Source organism: Pseudochaenichthys georgianus, chromosome 10, assembly GCF_902827115.2.
Source record: "Pseudochaenichthys georgianus chromosome 10, fPseGeo1.2, whole genome shotgun sequence".
Classification (NCBI taxonomy): domain Eukaryota; kingdom Metazoa; phylum Chordata; class Actinopteri; order Perciformes; family Channichthyidae; genus Pseudochaenichthys; species Pseudochaenichthys georgianus.
Window position 1 is genome coordinate 2,048,649 of NC_047512.1, and position 22,406 is coordinate 2,071,054.

General features: G+C 42.4%; 1 pseudogene; it reads left to right on the plus strand.

Moving 5' to 3' along the window:
- The first annotated feature begins 1,653 nt into the window (after positions 1-1,653).
- Positions 1,654-21,287, plus strand: LOC117453961 (zinc finger protein 681-like; annotated as a pseudogene).
- Positions 21,288-22,406: the final 1,119 nt, after the last annotated feature.

Below are 22,406 nucleotides of genomic sequence, written 5' to 3' on the forward strand. Positions count from 1 at the left end.
AGCAACCTCTTGAACAGGTTAATACAATAAGATGTCTTGGTGTTTGGTTTGACGGAAAGCTAACATGGAGCAGTCATATAGGAAAAGTTCAAAATAAATGTAAAAAGGTCAACAATGTACTTCGGTGTTTGGCGGGACAGGAGTGGGGAGCGAGTAGGTCATCACTTCTGAATATATATCGGGCACTCATGAGACCTGTATTCGATGATGGGTGTGTAGCGTTCATGGCAGCAGCAGAATCTAACCTTAAAAAGCTGGATGTCCTCCAAGCTCAGGCCCTGAGAATTTGTAGTGGCTTTTAAAACATCTCCAGTATCAGCAATGCAGGTGGAAATGGGAGAAATGCCTTTAAGGATAAGAAGAGTGAAGTTAATGTTGCATTCTGGGTAAACCTTCAGGGGCACAGTGAAAGTCATCCTGCGAAAAGTATCTTGAAAGACTGCTGGGAGCACAATGAGTCACATTTAACAAGTGCTGGATGGATTGGCGATGTTAAAGCAGCAAGTATCGCTTTGAATCAAATACAGTATTGCCCCACAGCTCCCACCTCGTCCATCCACCCTGGTTGTTCCCATTGCCCAAGACCTCAATATACGAGAGGAGTTAAAGGAAAAGAAAGAACTACCAGTATGGCGCATAGTCCAGAATCACTTTGCAAGATATCACTCAGACTCAACAATCATATTTACAGATGGCTCCAAAGATCCAGAGACAGGGCGTGCAGGGGCAGCAGTTTATATCCCAGTGAGGAATACACATATAGAGAAAAGGGTAACAGACCATGTGTCAGTATACACCACAGAGCTGTTGGCATTGGTGCTGTCATTGAAATGGATAGAGGAGAAAGAAATACATAACAGTGGAATTGCATCTGACAGCTTTTCAGCATTATCGAGTATACGATCAGGCAGATCTTCCTCTAGAACGGACATAATAAATGAAGTATTTCTAATGTTATATAAAATACAAATCAAAGGCATAGCAACTCGTTTCATCTGGTTCCTGCTCATGTTGGTGTGGAGGGAAATGAACAGGGGGATATTCTGGCCAAACAAACACTCAGAAGTATGAACATAGACATAGAAGTTCCACTCAGCAAAGCGGAGGTTCAAACATTCATTCAGAAATATGCACAAACAACATGGCAAGATCATTGGGACCTTAGTGATACAGGAAGACCTCTTTATAACATTCAAAGGTATGTGGGGGATGGAAGGAAGGTGGGGTTTAAAAGAAGGGAGGAAAATGTCATTTCTCGGATGAGAATAGGTCATACAGGTCTCAATCATACATTAAGTATAATAGGAAAGCATCCAACCGGAAAGTGTATACACTGCAGCCAGCCAGAAACTGTTGAGCATGTTTTACTGCTTTGCAGGAAATATAGTACTCAGAGAAATGTGCTTTTCCAGACACTGAAGAAAGCAAAATGCCATGACTTGTCGCTATCAGGGCTGTTAGGGAAAACATCAGGCAATATATATTGAGAGATTATTACGTTTCTAAGAGGAATTGATACATTTAAAAATAATCTAGAGTTTTGGTTCTTTGTTTTGTTTATTTTGTTTATTGTTTTCTGCTTAGTCTCTTGTTCACACTCCAGTCCAGTTGGTGGCGGTAATGCACCTACAGGTTGGTTTGCCAATAAACACGGAAGAAGAAGAAAAAGAAGGAAGTAGATGGACGTGATTTTAAAGTTCTTTGCAATCCGACAAAAACCGAGAGAAGAACAAGAAGAAGAGGTGAGTGGATTAAACACACACAGAGGTTTCATTAAGTGTATTTACACCTCTTAGCTTACAGTTAATCACGAATCAGAAGTTATCTTATTTAACACAGCTGTAATATTGGAAGAAAGAAACTCACAAAAAAACTTTAAAATGTGCGCCAAAAACAGTCTCAAATTATCTTTAAATAAAGGCTAAAAGCTATTTGCTAACAGCTACAGTTATTATTCCAGTTCGGCTCTGGGTGAGTAACAGTTGATTTGTAATGCTAAACTGACTTTATTTGAGTTATCTATTACACCAGTTGTCTTTAAGACAGTTTGAGTTGTTGTGTTCGTGCTCTTTACCATAGATATAGTTTTAAATATATGCTTATTGGCATCGCTATTCAATGTGACGCAGCATTTTCCCATTGAAATGAATGGGGTTCTTCAGTTAGCAGCTAGCGCTAAGCTAAGCGACGGTTCAGCTCATTAGATAAATAGATATACTTTATTTAAATAATTATTTACCTTAAACTGAGAAATGATTGTGTCACAGCAGAAGTGTTTTCAGGCATTACACAAGTTAAGCATATTTAAAATATACAATAAGATATAATGAAAATGAAGCATTAGCAGCAAGTTTACACACGGGACACATATCAGAGTATCTAAAGAATACACAATATACAGAAAATACTGTATACATGGAGTACATTAAACAGTCTTACTGGCTAATGTTTGCTTTCTGTGTTAACTTAGTGATAGTTAATGACACAGATAGCGTTATAACCGTGGTTCAAACATCCGTTAATGTCACTTTCTATGTGAATAAAGTCATTTTAAATGAAATAAAAGTGAACAAACTGTGAGCTGTAAGTTAGAATGTGAGTTGCTACACAGATTATGATGAATTATATCTAAATATTTGTATTGTATTAATAATAATTTACACAGAAAACCAACTTGTTATCGTAATTGTTATTGGTTAAAATAGTAAAATAAGATATGAATGAACAACAAAACTAAAATACGTGACATGTATTTGTTATTGGCTATGGGTTACTGGTTATGTTCACATACTTATTTAATTATTAAAATGTAAACCGATCTTTTTCATATGGGTGTTTGGAGTTGTACCCCCTAGATCTAGTCTCTCGTAATTCTGCTTAAAGTGCACCAGATTGAAGCATTTTACTTCAAAATGTTCAAACCTTTCTTCCCGGTATGCCTGAGAAGCAGATTGCTTGCTTTTCTCAACAAGAACTGTTCTTTAAAAGTTGGACTGTCGTAGCTTCAGTGGTTCTCAGGTTACAGTTACATAGCAGTGAATATTAACAGACTGATTCATGTGAATATTACTGTAAACTAACCTGTGTAGAAGTTTCTCAAATAAATGATATTTTTTTTGGTGGAAGAAGCAGGTATCATTTTTTTACCCTGCCCCTCAAAGAACCGGAATCGAGAAGTAGAATCAGAATCGTGGAAATTCAAACGATACCCAACCCTACTTCTCACCTCTGCTATGAACCTACGAAGTAGCTGTGGATTAGTTTGGTTGTGTCTGTCGGTTGTATTGAGTTGTCTTGTTTTGTGTCAGCTGTAGTTGTGTTGATTATTTCAGAGCCCCAGCCGGAGAAGGAGCACTGAGAGCAGCATGGAGGAGAACAAGGAGACTCCTGGAGCTCAGGTCAGTGTGCACTTCATCACAATATATTCCTAATTCCAGCGTTTCCGCCAGGCGGGCGTCTTGCCGTCATTTGACGCCCTTATTCAGCTCGGAACGCCCTGGACTCGAGCCGAGGGCGTCCAGAAGAGTTTTTATCGCTTGAAATGAGGAAAAAGGAGAAGGACATCCCTCTGCTGGAGGGGCAAAGGAGTCTGGTGGGATTCTTTTCACCGCCAGCAAAGCGTGTTCCTGTGCTAGTGGAGCGGCGAAACTGAGGCTCTGGTAAACTGTGGTATGCCAGGTCATAACAAATGGGGGCTCGTCCTACGGGTTATTGGGTTAAAAGTTAGTGTCGTGCTCAGAGCACATGGCGTCATTTGAGCAGCTAATTAGTTGAGGTGGTCCAGCTGTGTGCTGGCTCCGCGCTGCTATTTGGGAGACACATCATGTTTTTGGGTTTCAGGAAGCTTTAGTATTTGACATGGCGTCAGGTTTTGTGTGCCAATCAGAAGGTAAGACGTTGCTGCTTGTTACGCTTTGTAAAGAGTTTCCCCCGCTAGGCTTAAGTGGCGTTTCCCCCTGGGTTGCGTCTGTTTGTTTTCATAGTGTTGTGGCGATGTGGTTAGTGTCAGCTGTTTTCGGACAGCTGTCTCGGGGGCACATCCTCTGGTGTTACCTGCGTGCAGGTCGCTCCATAAATCCGCCGAGTTCCAGTGCGTAATTACCCGTCGCAAGCCACATGAAGACGAGGTGAGATTAGGAAGATTTTGGTTGGGCAGTTGGGGGGAAAATCCTCTGTTGGGTTTTGTCTTTGCCCAGGCGTGTTGACAGTTTAATACTTTGCTTTCTGATTGGGGATAGGCAATAGATTATGGCTTCTTTGTCGGCGTTTGTGGATGCGCCCTCAGTATCTTTCTTGGATGATTGCCAGAAGGCGCAGTTGGTCGAAATAGCAGAGCATTATGAAGTTGCTGTTGTAGGGAGCAAGCGGAAACATGAGATTAAAGCTGTCATCGTGTCATCTTTGTCTGAGCGGGGAGTGTTGCAGAAGAGCGAGTCTGGTGCGGCAGGGGTCGTGCCAGTGGTTCAGACGGCTGGTTTGACATTCGAGCAGCAAAAGGAGCTTTTGGCCATGCAGTTTAATCAGACGTTGGAGTTGAGGATGGAGCAGGAGAAGTTGAGGGGTCAGCAGCAGGAGGCAGAGAAGCGTTTAGAGGTGGAGAAGGTGCTGGAGGTGGGAAAGATGAAATGTGAGAAGGTGCTGGAGGTGGAAAAGATGACATTTGAGGTGGAATATGCTAGATTACGGCTGATTGGAGAGGGCAAGTTTTCTCCGGTGGAGGATGGTTCTGATAGGTCATACATACATTTAAACGACGGTATTGGGACATTTATTTACCGCGATATTCGATATATCGTTACATTCCTACCGGTTAGTAAAAACCATGAATTAATGCTTAATTAAGACGGCAGGCGAAAAACCTTTTTAAAATGCGTGTTTTCTGAATGGAGATCGGCTAAGCTAACGCAGTATATGCTCCGACCGTCCACACTCACAACAACGGCTTACAGACATAAATAAACCAGCGACTGTATTCTCCATGACACAGGCAGTCTGTGGTTTGTACTTGTTTCACTTGTGTCTAGTTTCTGAACAGATACGAGGAGCTGTGAGCTCTGAGGGCTAACACTAACGGCTGATGTTGGTTTTGTGGTTCACATTGAAGATGACGTCACGGCTCCGCCTACACTGCGTTACTATAGTTACTGCCCCAGTTTCTAAACTGTATTGGAAACACAGCATAAAGTGAGCCTGGCCTACCAAGGCCTAGCTATACCGTACTAAGCCGTGCGAGGCCCTGCAGTGGAAAGGCGCCATAAGTGGATGTCATTGAAGACCTTTACAAGAGCAGTCTCAGTGCTGTGGTTTGGACGAAACCCTGACTGGAACACATCCAAACAGTTATTTAACCTCTTAAGCCCCACGGACCCGGTTCCGGCGCCGAAATCGCGTCATTTGCAGGAAACTACGTCTAAGGAACCTTAATATTTAATATACTATGAATATTTTATATCCATATAATGGGGGGAAAACTCATTTAACTGATCTTTTTCATTTTTTTTTCTCAAAAAACACACACAATGCTAACACTGACCCTCTGAATTAGCCCCAAGCGAAAAATGCTAACCTATTACTGCACCGAAAATCACTCCTAGCTCCCTTATTACTTATCCTAGCTGCACATCCAACACATCGTTTATGATCGTAAAGACATCTAACGGTGCCCACCTCAACACTGAAAGATACAAACTCGCGACGTTATCAACAAAAACGTACATCAAAACATGTTGCGCAAGGTAGCCTAAAACGCTAACATGGCTTACCTTGGTTTTGTCTGGTCAAAACTGGTCTTCAATGGCATTAAAACGATGCTGTAGTTAATCCATAGGTTCATATCCAATGTGGCTGTGTCCAGGGCCGGCCCTCGGCATAGGCAGTATAGGCGAATGCTAAGGGCGCATCAACCCATAGGGGGCGCCGAAAAATGGAGAAAAAAAAAAGTTAGAATTTTTTTTTTTTTTTTTATTATTTCATAACACAATTTCCCGATTTTGGATCAACAAAGTACATCTTATTATCTTATACTAACAGAACTACGCCTATATTGCGTACAGCACCCATAAACTATGGCACACACCCCCCCCCCCCCCCAAAATCAAGTTGAACTGCCCCAGTCCCAGTAAAAACCAAAGGTTTATGTGAAATTGTTCTTTTTTTGAAATAATGGTTTTAGTGTGCAATTATAGGTTTTAATTTTGTATTCATTTAAAATAAATCAAACTCCCAAAAAACGTACACAGCTTCTGTGTGCTTTTATTAACATTGGAATTTACTGTGTAAGCGGCCGCGGGGGGAGAGCTTTAGAGAGCTCTCTCCTGAAAGTCTGAGAGGCTCTGATAACCTCAGCTCAGTGAGGTAAAGGCACACCTTTATATGATCATTATAGTTATAAAAAAATAAGAAAACAGGTGAAAAACGCGTATAAAATACTGACGGTACAAAAAAGTTGTTATTAATAAACAAGAATACAGTTTGAAAGGGGAGTGATTTGTAAAATATCCATAAAGAAAAAGAAAATCTGCTTACAGTTCTGTTTCATATGGGTGTTGAGAGATGTATCCATAGATCTCCTAATGTTGCTCTCAAAGTGCACCAGATTGATGCTTTTAACTTCAATAAAAAAAAAAGTTTTCCCGGGGGTGCATGCCCCCGGAGCCCCCCCCACTTCAATCATGTTCAAATGGATAGAAAACTAAATACAGTTGCACACATCTTGTGTCAATATCTTTGTTTTTGTGGTCATGCCACAACCATGCACGTGCGAATCATAGTGAGTGTCTGCATTTTGGGGGGAGGGGGGGCGCCAGCTAAAATCTTGCCTACTGCGGCAAATTGGTCAGGGCCGGCCCTGGCTGTGTCCCCTTTGAAATGTTCTGATAATCTATAAGCAATAAAACTGCAATTCCGTTTTCAAATATCAGAGCAGGCCATTCCTACGCTCTGTAGCAAGATTGAATGCGCGAAGACACCACTTTTTTTTTAACATGAGTGTGTGCGGGACGATTTCCCTTGGATTCTATTGGCTCTAACGGTCAGGAAGAGATGTCACATGTCAAAATCGAAGAAGGGGGGCCAGAGATAAGGAAATAAGAGTTGTTTTTTTGCTAACTCTGTCTAAAAAGGGCAAATATTACTTGTTTTGCATCAATCTTGATAAAGGGTACTTATTATATGTTGTACTTTGATTCCTAAAGCTTTTAGTCTACTAACCCATCATCCAAGGTTAGTTTTCACTATAAGTACAAAATATGTTTTGAACGGACACTATAATTTACAGTTTTTTACCATGTTCAATCTGAATTTTCTTTAAAATAAAAAACATCTATATTGATTCTGACTTTTCTACATCCAACTCACAGCTTTATCATTACTTTGAGAAAAAAGATTATTAATTTAACCCTTTTAGAAGAGATGGTCATTTGTTCTGGGAATGTCCTTTTCGGTCCGTCACATGCTGAGTCAGTCCATAGTTATCAAGACAGCCCCTCTGTCCTGGGGGTTGTCAACATGGATGTTAAAATCACCAACAATGGTCAAAGTCAAATCACACTATAGACAGCAGCTCAGTAAAGTCATCACAAGAAGCTAAAAGAAGCTAAGAGCACAGCTGAACTCCCGCGGCCCTGGGGGGCCCCTACATTGGTTGTGATGGCAGATGACAGGGTTTTGTTAACCTTCACAAGTTGCTCTCTCCTGGTGAGGAAAGCGGCATACCAGTAAATCAGGTATGGATTTACTTCCATTTTGGCCATTTTTGACACCAAGATGTCTGCTTGTATTGTGTTGCTGCTGAGAAGTCTAGGAAGAGCGCTCTTGCATAGGTGTGACGTTTATCTAAATGTTTAGTGATGATATGAACCAGAGTAGCAACAGTACCACCCCCTTGCTTATAGGCAAATTGGTATGGATCAAGTATGTCTTGTCCGTCACAATAGGTTTAGCTGAAGAGGTCCTTCCTGTCATGGTTCTCATTGTGTCCCACACTTTTTTGGGGTCTTTGGCTTTTAAAAGCATTTCCCAAAAGCTCTGTGTGCCAGTTTTGATTCCCTCAATTTGACTTTCAGTTATTTCTCTGTCTAAGTGCTCCCATAGCTATTTTCCTGGTTTTTATAACTTTTTTTAATGTCGTTAGTCACATATGATTCATTACTTGGATAGATTTGTATTTCTTTAGTGGGAACACAGAAGTTAATATAGTCTTTAGGGATGCTCCGATCGATCGCTCTCCGATCGAGATCGGCCGATACTCACTCTCTACCGATCGATCGGTGCTCTCTAAACATGCCGATCGCATGATGTAAAATACATGACACTTTTCTCTGTGTGCGGCAAAACAAGCTCGCCAGAATGGCTTCACCGGTCTGGCAGTATTTTAAGGTGTCCGAAAAAGACAGTGAAATAGCGGTATGCAACGTGAAGCTGAAATCTTGCAGCTGCGCCCGCCGCACCGGTAAGCAGAGCGAAACACACAAGAGTTAGACCTGACACACTTAACTATTTGATCTACCTCTGGAACAAGCTACACTAGATATACATATATTTATTCTTCACTGTCGGGTCACTCATTACTGGATCAGTGAGCTGCATGAGATACTGACAGGCTGTCAGGAGAGGGAGAGAGGAAAAGAGAGCGCTTCCCCTCATTTCTCCCGTGTTATTATTAGGGTTGCAAAATTCCGGGAATTGTCAAAGATGGAAACTTTCCATGGGAATAAACTGGGAATTTTCAAAATTGAAGGTTGGCTCTTCATAGGGAACTTAAATATAGTTGGGGAAAGTATATTTTAGCATAATCTTGACTGAAACAAACAGATGTCGTTCAAGTACACTTGAATATCCATGCCATAGCACACTGCTCACTGCATGGCTATTGGGAACACACCCCCTACAGGCACTGTGCATTCCTCCATCACATGCACAGATGAGTAATATTTAACTCAACATTCCTGTTTTCGTTCTTCAATGAAATAAATAATTGTTCAATAAAATAATTAAAACTTGTTCTGTTCTACTTAAAAAAAAAAAAATGTTTAAATGTTATGTTTTTTGTTTAATTTTGCATCGAATATTTCCAAAATTCCCCAGCTTAAATTCCCATGGAAAATTACCGGAAACTTTCCGCCCCTTTGCAACCCTAGTTATTATCCAAAGTGAATGTAAACTTGAATAATCTACATCATTTGAATGTAATAATTAAGTTGATTGTTGTTTGTGGAAGCTCCAGGGAATGAGCCCCATTAACTGAGTGTTAAACATCACTTTAACCGAGGAGACACTGATGGGTCCTCCACGGCTCCTCCGCGGATATATTTCCGGGAACGGTAGAGGCGTGATGCATGGCCGGGCTTATCTCAGCCAATGACAGCTCTGCATGCATCCCCTGGATATTATTTTAGAAACTGCCTTCATCGCATAGCGATGTTTCCAGAGAGAACAGCTGTGAGGTCCGTGCAGAAAGCAGAGCAGTGTGTATAATAGTGGTTCGGTTCGGTACGTTTTCGGTACAGCAGAAAAAATTATCACATAACCTATTTTAATTTTATTTTTTAATTATTAAACTATGAATAATGTATTCACTCAAATAAATACAAAATATAATAAAATAAATATTAAGGTGCAGTATTTCGATGAACTGAAATAATCTGTATTTTAACTGTACTGTACTAGTTCCTAAGCAGCCAGTTTGACATTATGACTTGCTTGTCATTGTATTTTCATGTTTTTTTTAAAGAAAAATGTACTTGTCAGCATTGCTTGCCGAAAGAGCAGATCTGCTGGCACTAACAATGTCTCTTGCTGTGGAGAACACCCTCTCTAGGGACAGAGGTAGCAGATACAGCCATGTAGCGCTTTGCTAACATGGCAACATAAGGATATTTGGCGTTTGTAATAGCTTTGGCTCGGTCTGAACTTTTTGCGAGTGGTGGAGGCTTAAATGCTAAGGGAGTTGGGTTTGCACTTCAGTCTTTTGGTACCGGTGATATTCACGTTCGGGTGATGCCTTTTCAAATGAGTGTGCAAGTTTCATGTATTGCCAGCCGCGTAACCAATTTTATTTGAACAATGCCGACAAACCGCTTTGGTTCGGTCCATCTGTCTTTGCCCGTCATCCTTGTACGTGACTGCGAAACCAAAATGTTCCCAAACCGGAGACTTCAGTGATGCTGGAGGATTTTCGAGCTCAACTTTATCTGCGTTCGCCATTTTGCTAGTTCCTCAAATTACTGACTAAATTTGAACGCATCCCTCTGACCAGCTCTCATAGTATGCCTCTCTTCCAATGAAATGCTCGCTCTATGACGCGTTGAACCCAATGTGAGCAAATTACTCTGAATGCTGCGACGCAGCACCTGAGATTGCTTCCAAGAAGTTGTTCACGTTCTCAATTTTTTACGTTTAACGTTATATTCGTTCGGTACACACGTGGACCAAACCGAACGGTACGGGTACGTACAGTGGGGCGAAAAAGTATTTAGTCAGCCACCAATTGTGCAAGTTCTCCCACTTAAAAAGATGAGAGAGGCCTGTATTGTTCATCCTAGGTACACTTCAACTATGAGAGACAGAATGGGGGGAAAGAATCCAGGAAATCACATTGTAGGATTTTTAATGAGTGAATTGGTAAATTCCTCGGTAAAATAAGTATTTGGTCACCTACAAATAAACAAGATTTCTGTAACTTCTTCTTTAAGAGCCTCCTCTGTCCTCCACTCGTTAACTGTATTAATGGCACCTGTTTGAACTCGTTATCAGTTTAAAAGACACCTGTCCACAACCTCAAACAGTCACACTCCAAACTCCACTATGGCCAAGACCCAGGGGCGGACTGGGACTACAAATCAGCCCGGGACTCTCGACCGGCCCACTTCGGTACCGCCGGCCCATGCGGTGCCGCAAGTAAATACCGCTAGTAAATTGTCGACGGGGGGGGGTGTGCTAGTGACTTACCGCAGAGGTAGACATTAAGGGTAACATTGACTTGTATTGTCACTGGCCCCACCATTGTAACCACTGGCCTGGAGCATTAGTCCAAAAACAAATCGACTAATAATGAAGAAAATGAACACATTTGTTGCAATAGTAATGTATGCACTAACTACATTACTACTTTACTACAACATTTGAATCATCAGTTCTTCCTCATTTTCCTCAATTGTTCATATTTGGTTTATTAAAATAATGATATTGTGGTCATTGTTAAAAAATGTCTGCTATTATTATGAGATTATTTGTATAATGCACTTTCTGCCTTCCTGTCATTAGGAGTTAGACATGTAATGGCTATTAATTGATTTGATTAGAACCTTCATTATCCTAAACTGCTGGGACATTTCGCCAATACCTTTATATTGTCTACTCTTCACTTACTTGTCAGCATAGGTCGGCATTGATGTACAGAGCCGACAGAAGACCTTGTTTATACTGGCATCATATTGAGATGTGCAGTGACGCGTCCTGAAACCAGGAAGTAGCTGCTGGTTCCCTCCACAGAAAGGATTTCTCCACAGGGTTTTGGAAAATAGCTGGAAATAATGTCTGTGGAAAACAAACCTGTTTGATCAATGCACGTTTTGTTCAGCCGGATAATCTCCACATGTCTACCCTACTTGTATAATTTTCGAATCATAAATCTAATCGATAGATTATAAAGGGTTTTAGGACGCGTCACTGCACCACTAGAAGCCAACTCCATCCATCAAGCTGAAACGTTCTCTCCCTCTTCTTCTCCTCTCCCTCTCCTTTAACTCCTCCGGTGACTTTCTTTTATTTGAAGATTGTTTTTTGCCCGGCGCTTGGCCGGTTACCGCTGGTGTTAAAAACATTTTGGCGAAATAGTGAAGGTGCGCGCTGCCGCTCACGGGAGCCTGCTTGCGCTGCGCTCCGCAGCAAACAGCTGTTTGCTTTTCACCCAACAACGACAACCGACTCACGGAACGCTATGTTGTAGCGTTCATAAACGAAACAATTTAACTAAATTGCTAGTCAAAATACCAATACCACAGGACAATATTTTTAAAGCAATATTTTTAGTGGCCCGAGTGGGCAAGTGGAAAGTACGTTATGCTGGCCCGGGGTGTCTAAATAGAGCTTCCGGGCCAGCGGGCCATTTAATATCGAGCCCTGCCGGTTACCGGGCGGCCCACTTCAGTACCGGCCCATCGGGATTCGTCCCGAACGTCCCGATGGCCAGTCCGCCCCTGCCAAGACCAAAGAGCTGTCAAAGGACACCAGAAACAAAATTGTAGACCTGCACCAGGCTGGGAAGACTGAATCTGCAATAGGTAAGCAGCTTGGTGTGAAGAAATCAACTGTGGGAGCAATTATTAGAAAATGGAAGACATACAAGACCACTGATAATCTCCCTCGATCTGGGGCTCCACGCAAGATCTCACCCCGTGGGGTCAAAATGATCACAAGAACGGTGAGCAAAAATCCCAGAACAACACGGGGGGACCTAGTCCATGACCTGCAGAGAGCTGCTACCATCAGTAACACACTACGCCGCCAGGGACTCAAATCCTGCAGTGCCAGACGTGTCCCCCTGCTTGAGCCAGTACATGGCCAGGCCCGTCTGAAGTTTGCTAGAGAGCATTTAGATGATCCAGAAGAGGATTGGGAGAATGTCATATGGTCAGATGAAACCAAAATAGAACTTTTTTGGTAAAAACTCAACTGGACCTGTTTGGAGGAGAAATAATGCTGAGTTGCATCCAAAGAACACCTACTGTGAAACATGGGGGTGGAAACATCATGCTTTGGGGCTGTTTTTCTGCAAAGGGACCAGGACAACTGATCCGTGTAAAGGAAAGAATGAATGGGGCCATGTATCGTGAGATTTTGAGTGACAACCTCCTTCCATCAGCAAGGGCATTGAAGATAAAACGTGGCTGGGTCTTTCAGCATGACAATGATCCCAAACACACCGCCCGGTAGGGCTGCACGATATTGAACAAAACTGACATCGCAATTCCCCCCCCCCCCAGCTTCCGGTCTTGGCTATGCGGCAGTCCAGCGCGAGAGTGACGCGTAGCCAAAACCGGAATCGGCATACACTCTGGTGGCTACCATTAACAGCTAACTGTTGTGCTCCGATTTTTACATAAAAATGGAATTATGGATTATAAACAATTGCTTCAAAGCCACAGATACATGATCAACCTATGGATCAACCGATTCAGCCGCGATTTTTTTCGTTTTAATGCCATTGAACACGTCTTTTGATCAGATTGACAGCTACGGTGAGACGATCTCCCGTAAAAAAATCGTAAAAGGTAAGTGTTGTGATGTCTGTTTGCTTCCCCTGTTGCGAGATCGGATCGCTTAGATACTATACTTAAATAATCTGTGGAGTCTCAGCTTTAATCGGATATATTGTATGTGCAGTTTCGATAAGTAATAAGGGTATCTTTATTTTGAATTCTGTGCTAAAGTGCGTTATCATTAAAAAAAAAAAAATGAATAAAACTGCCGGTCCCTGCGGTGTGAATATCGCGCATGCGCATATCGCGAATGCGCATATCGCGGTTATCGCCATGACATGGTAAATCGTTCAGCCCTACCGCCCGGGCAACGAAGGAGTGGCTTCGTAAGAAGCATTTCAAGGTCCTGGAGTGGCCTAGCCAGTCTCCAGATCTCAACCCCATAGAAAATCTTTTGGAGGGAGTTGAAAGTCCGTGTTGCCCAGCGACAGCCCCAAAACATCACTGCTCTAGAGGAGATCTGCATGGAGGAATGGGCCAAAATACCAGCAACAGTGTGTGAAAACCTTGTGAAGACTTACAGAAAACGTTTGACCTCTGTCATTGCCAACAAAGGGTATATAACAAAGTATTGTGATTAACTTTTGTTATTGACCAAATACTTATTTTCCACCATAATTTGCAAATAAATTCTTTAAAAATCAGACAATGTGATTTTTATCATTTTGTCTCTCATAGTTGAGGTATACCTAGGATGAAAATGACAGGCCTCATCTTTTTAAGTGGGAGAACTTGCACAATTGGTGGCTGACTAAATACTTTTTTGCCCCATTGTATACCGTTACACCGCTCGTGTATAATATATATCACTTAGTATAACAGGCCTACTCTCTTTATTTGCTTTAGTCGATATTTCTCTAAAACCATTTAGTGCTTCACATAATAAAATACACAACGGCTGTAGCCTGATTATACATTACGAGCTGTAGTAGGTGTGTGTGGTACGGTCTGTAGGTGCGTGGTACAGTTTGTAGGTGTGTGCGTGGTACAGTGTGTAGGTGTGTGCGTGGTACAGTGTGTAGGTGTGTGCGTGGTACAGTGTGTAGGTGTGTGGTACAGTGCGTACGGCGGACAGACGGGTCTCAGTTGTTTTGGTGTCCTCTTTTAATAGCCTACTTGTAAATACAACTTTTGGCCCGTAATTTCAATTCCCCATTTCAGCGACCAGAGAGAGGGGGGGATATATCCAGTCTCTGATTGTGTTACGTTATTATGAGAGTGCTCTCATACTTGTTTGATTCTGAAATTGTATATATTTATATAAATGTGTGTGTGTCCGCATCTGTAGCCTGTTATTGTCTCATTATACCGCACTGTGAATGAATCAAAGTGTATGTATGTATGTATGTATGTATGTATGTATGTATGTATGTATGTATGTATGTATATTACGTTCCCTTCTGAACTAGGGGAATCAAAGGGAAGCAACACAACCAGATTGGTATTGGTAATTATTATTATAAGGGGTTTATTTTAGACAGCAATGTAAACAAAAGGCAGGCAGGCAGCCTGAAACAAACAAAGGAAGGACTCTAACACAGGAGTCTAGTTATATGAAGGGAAAATAAATACTAGATAGACACACAAGATTAACCACAGAATGAAGAGCAAAATGCGAGAGGCGTCTGTTCACTCAACAGAGCCTCCTGAGTGGTAGTTGTTCCCGGGCTTTATAATCATCTGCAGCAGGTGTGCGCTGCGACTGGCAGACGTCGGGTCCGGCGTGCTCCAATCACGATCTTCGGAGGTGGACCAGAGGATGGGCAGCCAATGACGTCAGGGCTACTGCTCAGCTTATTTACATATTACACACACAGCTGAAAACACTCACAGGCAGATTAATGAGCAGACAGAAACAGCAACCGTAACAATGTATGTTATGTATGTAATATATATATATATATATTAGGGCTGTTTTGTGCGTTAATAACGCGTTAACGCACAAAAAAAATAACGCCACTAATTATTTTAACGTGTGCTGACTTTTCGTACAATGTCCCACTGTCTGGCTTCCTGCATAAAGTCAAGTGCTCGGCGCAGTTGTGGCGAAATTTCGCTCCTCTGTTTTAATTTAAACAGCTCCTTATATCCGTTAGCGCAGCTAGCTAGCATCAGATGCTAACAACAACAATGCACGTAAGGTCTCTCTCTCACTCGCTCGGGCCACACATACGCACACCCTCCCGGTCCTCCCAATAGCCAGTCGGTGCCTGCCGGTGAGCGTGGAAGTGTGGTCTGCCACAAGCGGGCGGCAGGAGCGGGGCTGTCAGCATCAGCTCGTAGATGGTATTTTAAACTCGATGCGCTCTGAAACTACGGGGCGGGCGAGGAAAAAAATACACATGCGTAAATCGCGTTAAAAATAATTAGTGGCATTAATTTTTTTTGCGTTAACTTGACAGCCCTAATGTGTGTGTGTGTGTGTGTGTGTGTGTGTGTGTGTGTGTGTGTGTGTGTGTGTGTGTGTGTGTGTGTGTGTGTGTGTGTGTGTGTGTGTGTGTGTGTGTGTGTGTGTGTGTGTGTGTGTGTGTGTGTGTGTGTGTGTGTGTGTGTGTGTGTGTGTGTGTGTGTGTGTGTGTGTGTGTGTGTGTGTGTGTGTGTGTGTGTGTGTGTGTGTGTGTGTGTGTGTGTGTGTGTGTGTGTGTGTGTGTGTGTGTGTGTGTGTGTGTGTGTGTGTGTGTGTGTGTGTGTGTGTGTGTGTGTGTGTGTGTGTGTGTGTGTGTGTGTGTGTGTGTGTGTGTGTGTGTGTGTGTGTGATCATGAACACATCTGTCCATCAGACAGAGGGCTGCTGTGCCTCCTGTCATCATTAATGGACGTCTCTTTAAAATGACCGTTCAGAGGAGAGGAGTTCTCATTTCTCTAACCGCCTGCTGATTCCCCTCCTCTCTCCTCGGTTCCCCTCCTCAGTCCTCCGCTCGCATCTCATGTGGGCGGGACTAAGTATTGAGGATCAGAGATGGGGTCCTTACTAAAAAAAAGTAATATATTACATATTACTTTAAAAAAAAAGTAATATATTACACTACTTCGTTACTATCTACATAAAGTAATTTGTTACTTTACTCGTTACTTTACTCTCAGGGCCGGCCCGCCCCTCCCTACAGGCAGATCACGCAGACTGCTAAAGTTTCAAATGTTCTCTTTAGTTCACGCATAAGACTGATCCAGATAGCTCCTGAATGTTTTCCTATCTGACCATGGCTGTCCTCTGTCTCCTGCTATCTGACCGTGGCTGCTCTCTGTCTCCTGCTATCTGACCGTGGCTGTCCTCTGTCTCCTGCTATCTGACCGTGGCTGTCCTCTGTCTCCTGCTATCTGACCGTGGCTGTCCTCTGTCTCCTGCTATCTGACCGTGGCTGTCCTCTGTCTCCTGCTATCTGTATATTTTGCGCAGTCTATCTCTGCTCACGCTGTTGCGTCAGCGTGTTCTCCTGCGTGTTGGCCATGTGTTGCACTGGAGCCAGACTTCAGCCGAGCACGTACGAACTGCGCATGCGTGAGTGGCAATAACTCTCCTTACCAGCAGGCAGCGGTAGTGTGTATTCGTCATTCAAAACAAGCAACAACCGGAAAACAGAGAAGAAGAACTACGTGTGTGTGTGTGTGTGTGTGTGTGTGTGTGTGTGTGTGTGTGTGTGTGTGTGTGTGTGTGTGTGTGTGTGTGTGTGTGTGTGTGTGTGTGTGTGTGTGTGTGTGTGTGTGTGTGTGTGTGTGTGTGTGTGTGTGTGTGTGTGTGTGTGTGTGTGTGTGTGTGTGTGTGTGTGTGTGTGTGTGTGTGTGTGTGTGTGTGTGTGTGTGTGTGTGTGTGTGTGTGTGTGTGTGTGTGTGTGTGTGTGTGTGTGTGTGTGTGTGTGTGTGTGTGTGTGTGTGTGTGTGTGTGTGTGTGTGTGTGTGTGTGTGTGTGTGTGTGTGTGTGTGTGTGTGTGTGTGTGTGTGTGGCGTTACACTACTCCGTTACCGACAAAGTAATATTATTACCGTAACGCGTTACACCCAACTCTGTTGAGGATAAACAACAAACAGTAAAATACACCCGAATTCTCTAGGGAGATAAAAGGGTCTTAATGTCATGCCGAGAATTTCTACGTTGGGATTGCAGGTTTGACATTTTACTGAGTATGATCTAGTGTTGTCACGATACCGACATTTTGGTTTCGATACCGATGCCAAGTCAAGAGTTGCGATTCCGATTCTTTTCTTAAAAAAGGGGAAACAGTCTTAAATGTAATTATTGTGCTTTATTTCACACCAGAACCATAACCATAACACAAACTTTTAAACAATGAGAACAATAAACAAAATAAATGACAAGAATTCGTATTAAATAAAATTAAGCATCAGCTCAAACAACTTTTTATATTAACATGTAATAGTACAGTAATATAAATAATTATTGACAAAATGTACATTGCAGATGTTAGCCACATTGATAAGTTAGCTAAAAAGATAGACATATTAGACGGTTATCATTGCCATTAATTGCCTCGTCAAACTACGAAAACGTTCGTTTGTCACAAAAGAAATTACACTTGTTTGACTTAAATTTGAGGGCATGGGCTTGAGCATGATGTAATTATGTTATCTATCACATTCGCTAACCTGTCTGTCTTTAAATTCTTCAAACAGCTCTGGATGCCGGTCGGCGGGGTGCTTAGCCAAGTCTGATGTGTTGGCTCCCTTGGTTTGCAGAGATCTAAAACATTTCTCACAGACAGGCCTCGTGGTGTCCGTAGGCTTGCCCTCACTGTCAGAGATACTTCCAAATTTCGCTTCTGGCCTCTTTTTTGTCAACAAACCGAGTCGCAGCGGCAGCTGCACTCCCACTTGCAGTCATGCTTCTCGTTTTCTCACATGCTCTGGCAGCTAATGCGTGCACGAGAGAGGGGAGGGACTTGGAGCGTGCTTGAGAGGGGCGGGACTTCAGCGAGGCACGGCTGCAGTGCAGGGCGTGGCTCTTATTAAAACGGCGCTTTCTCACCGGAGTACTTTTCCCCGTCATTCTTAAAGTACTGATAATAATGAAACGGAGGAATCGTACCGTTTTTAACGGCAGGGTATCGCGGTACCTTTCAAGTATCGGTACACCGTGCAACACTAGTGCAGACTCTCTCGGAGGATTGCAGGTTTTACATTTTACTGAGTATGATCACACACAAATACCGCCTCCTCTGGTTTTCCCCGAGTTCGCATCACTGTCTGCTCAAACAAGGGTGAATCCGGGTACTTCAAAGAGATTCAGGCTTTGTAGATTGTAGCCAACTTTCCGTGAAACATAATAAAGAGGCCTCAAGAAATTCATGACAGTACCTTGTGTATGTCCTTAGTGTGTCCACGTTGTTGCTCAATGAGCGCAGGTTTGTGAGAATGATGGAAGTGGTGGCCAGCTGAATCTCCGCCGTAGGCAATTCTGAACGCCTCCCCTCCTTCCTCGTCTCTTTTTCCTGGTGTTTCTAAGCGGCTCCCGAGGGATTTCATCCAATATCGAAGAGCACAGGTGGCTTGGTGTATTCGTAGGAAGCCGATCGCATTGAAGCTCTAGCATAGCCTCGCGGCTGTAGCAGCGTAGAGGCCGGGGCTCCTCGCCATATCTGTTCGTGCTGTCACTCAGGTGTGTCTTGGAAAGTTGAATGGCCAGACATGGTCTGCAGAAGGCAAATGTAATCCACAGGATCAAAAGCATGGTCTCTCAAAATGACGTTTCATACAGACACGACAAAGTTTAGACAATAATTAGACCAAAAAAAACTAAGACAAGACGAACGGAGCATACTGAGACTCGCAGTGACAGGATGCCGTCTCCCTCTGTCTCCAGTATACCAGGGGTGGGAGTAAGTCATACATGTGCAAGTCACAAGTTACTGGGGTGAGAGTCAAGCAAGTCAAGTCCTACGAAATCCTGATGAATAACCCCAGTTTCTGCATTTAAATCAGTTAAAAGACAGTGGTTATGAAAACTAGGGTTTTATTTTCAACATTAACAACAATGGAGAGTGGGGCTCTGAAATCTTAAAACGGGTAATAGGGGGAATAATTGGGCAGTTCAGTGTGTGTGTGTGTGTGTGTGTGTGTGTGTGTGTGTGTGTAGAGGTGCGTGTGGTTAAAACGTAGCAGCCTGCGGTCGCTCGTTAGCTGTTCTAATGAAGGTAAACACAGTGAAGGCACAGCTCTTTGCAGCTGGTGCTGCTCTTCTGAGATTCTGCTGAGTTGCACGTTACTGCCTCCTGGTGCTGCAGAGATTTCATGAAGTGAAGGAGGTTTTTCTTCTATAAAACAGCTGTGGGCAGCAGATACTGAGTCACAGACATGAATACATAGGTCAAGGCAGACTGGTTCACAGACTCTCCTGTTTTGCCCATCCGGTGCTTGAACAAATAACTCTACACCCCTGGTCGAAATGTCCCTAAAATGAAGTCCGTGTTTGAAATGTATCTCAAATAATGTATGTATTTCCCCACATAAACATAACAGTCTGCCATGAAACGGCTGTCTCCTGTGCGCTCCACTTCCTACTTTCTCCTGCGAACGAGATACTTTCTCTTATTTTTTCATTGCCCTCTAGGGGCTTCGTACAATGCAAATATTTTATTTTAAAAAGTAAAGTCATTTCGAGTCATCTGTCTCACGCCTAAGTCAAGTCTCAAGTCATGACTACGAAGTCAAGTCGAGTCTTTTATTTAGTCAAGCAAGTCAAGTTGAGTCTTTTATCAATGTTAGTCAAGCAAGTCTCAAGTCAAAAAATATGCGAGTCAAGTCATGTGACTCGAGTCCCCCACCTCTGGTATATACTTTGGTTAGAATATTACTGTATCAAATATAATACAAATATAATAAACACAAACAGTTGATAAGTAGTATTTTGTTAACTCAAGGTTTATATTAAGTGACTTTTTATTGTGTTAACTTGTGTATTTATGCTTTTTAGATTGACTTTCTCTCTTTCTCTGTCGTCTGTTCTAGAAACCGAAAGGAAGAGAGAGACGTCAGCAATATGACAAATCCTTTACAACATCTGGAAAGAGAAACCTGCGTATTCACATGGGAAAAAAACCTTACAGGTGTGAAGAGTGTGGGAAAACGTTCACTCAATCAGGTCATCTCAAATCACATCAATTTATTCACACTGGAGAAAAACCGTACTGGTGTGAAGAGTGTGGGAAAACGTTCACTCAATCAGGTCATCTCAAATCACATCAACGTATTCATACTAGAGAAAAACCTTACAGCTGTGCAGAATGTGGGACAACTTTCACTACATCAGGTACTCTCAAATCACATCAACTTATTCATACTGGGGAAAAACCTTACAGGTGTGAAGAGTGTGGTACAACTTTCACTCAATCAGGTAATCTCAAATCACATCACTTATTCATACTGGAGAAAACCTTACAGCTGTGAAGAGTGTGGGACAACTTTCCCTACATCAGGTGCTCTCAAAACCATCAACATCTTCTACTGGAGAAAAACCGTACTGTGTGAAGAGTGTGGGAAAATGTTCACAACATCAAGTGATCTCAATCACATCACCGTATTCACACTGGAGAAAAACCATACTGGTGTGAAGAGTGTGGGAAATGTTCACTCAATCAAGTGCTCTCAAAAAACATCACCGTATTCACACTGGAGAAAACGGTACATGTGTGAAGAGTTGGGGAAAATGGTTCACTACATCAGATGCTCTCAAATCAATCACCGTATTCATACTGGAGAAAAACGTACTGGTGTGAAGAGTGGTGGACAACTTTCACTACATCAACTCATCTCAAAAAACATCACCGTATTCACACTGGAGACAAAACCGTACTGCTGTGAAGAGTGTGGGAAAACTTTCAGTAGATCAGATGCTCTCAAATCACATCTTCGTGTTCACACACTCTTAAAACCATAGTGGTGTTAAGAGTGTGGGAAAACTTGTTCTTAAAGTATTCACCTTAAAGTTCATGATCGAGTTTCACTGTTTATTAATCTGCGGAGTAGTTTCTCCAATAATCTGTTTGTTTAATAAAATGTTGTGACTTTAAACTTTGATTGGGATGTTTTTGATAGTTCCTGTTGAGTTAGCAGTCTGTTCTGGTCTAAAAGAACCAATGATTCATGTATCTAGAACACATTTACGATGTTTCCAGTTTGATCCTATTCTCTTGGTTGTGTAGTGATGTATTTGAGGTGTACTGTCAAATCAAATCAAAGTTTATTTATAAAGCATGTTTAAAAGCGATTTTTGGTCGGGCCAAAGTGCTGTACATGTAATAAATACTACAATCAAGAAATGCTGGAGGAAAAAACACTAGTATGCCTTAATGATGGACATGGCACAAGAGTAGATGTACACAGGGGGAAAGTCTCATGCCTGCATCTGACATTAGTGTCAAACTTTGGTTCATACATGCGAATGGTTTGTTTCGAATAACTCCACTGTAGGAAGTGACCATTATCCAATATCCAGTGCTTACTAAAATGAATAATAATGTATATATACAGGAAGGAGGTTTAATAACCAGGTGGTGCTTTGCTAAAGCTGATTGGGGGAAATGTAGGATATGGTGTGAGGAGTCGGTACACCTGCTAACATCAGAGGGCAGCATAGAGGTCATTACAAGCCAAATAATGCAACATATACTAAATGCAGCAAAGAACAGTATACCCAAAGCAACAACCAAGGGTAGGAAGAAAGTGGTGCCATGGTGGAATGAGGAATGCAACAGGGCTATTAAAGAGCGAAACGATGCATTTAGAGAATTAAAGAAAAACATGACACAAAATAATGTTATAGAGTATCAAAGGAAAAGGGCAGCTGCTCGAAGGACAATCAAATATACGCAACCTATGTTGCAAATGTATTATCTTTTCAATTTACACACGGCATCTATTGCACGTCTGTCCGTCCTGGGAGAGGGATCCCTCCTCTGTTGCTCTCCCTGAGGTTTCTCCCATTTTTTCCCTTTAAACTGGGTTTCTTTGGAAGTTGTTCCTTGTACGTGTGAGGGTCTAAGGACAGAGGGTGTCGTATGTCCATACTGATATTCTGTACACACTGTGAAGACCACTGAGACAAATGTAACATTTGTGATATTGGGCTATATAAATAAACATTGATTGATTGATTGATATACAAAAAAGAGAACATGGAGAGAATTGTGTTCTACC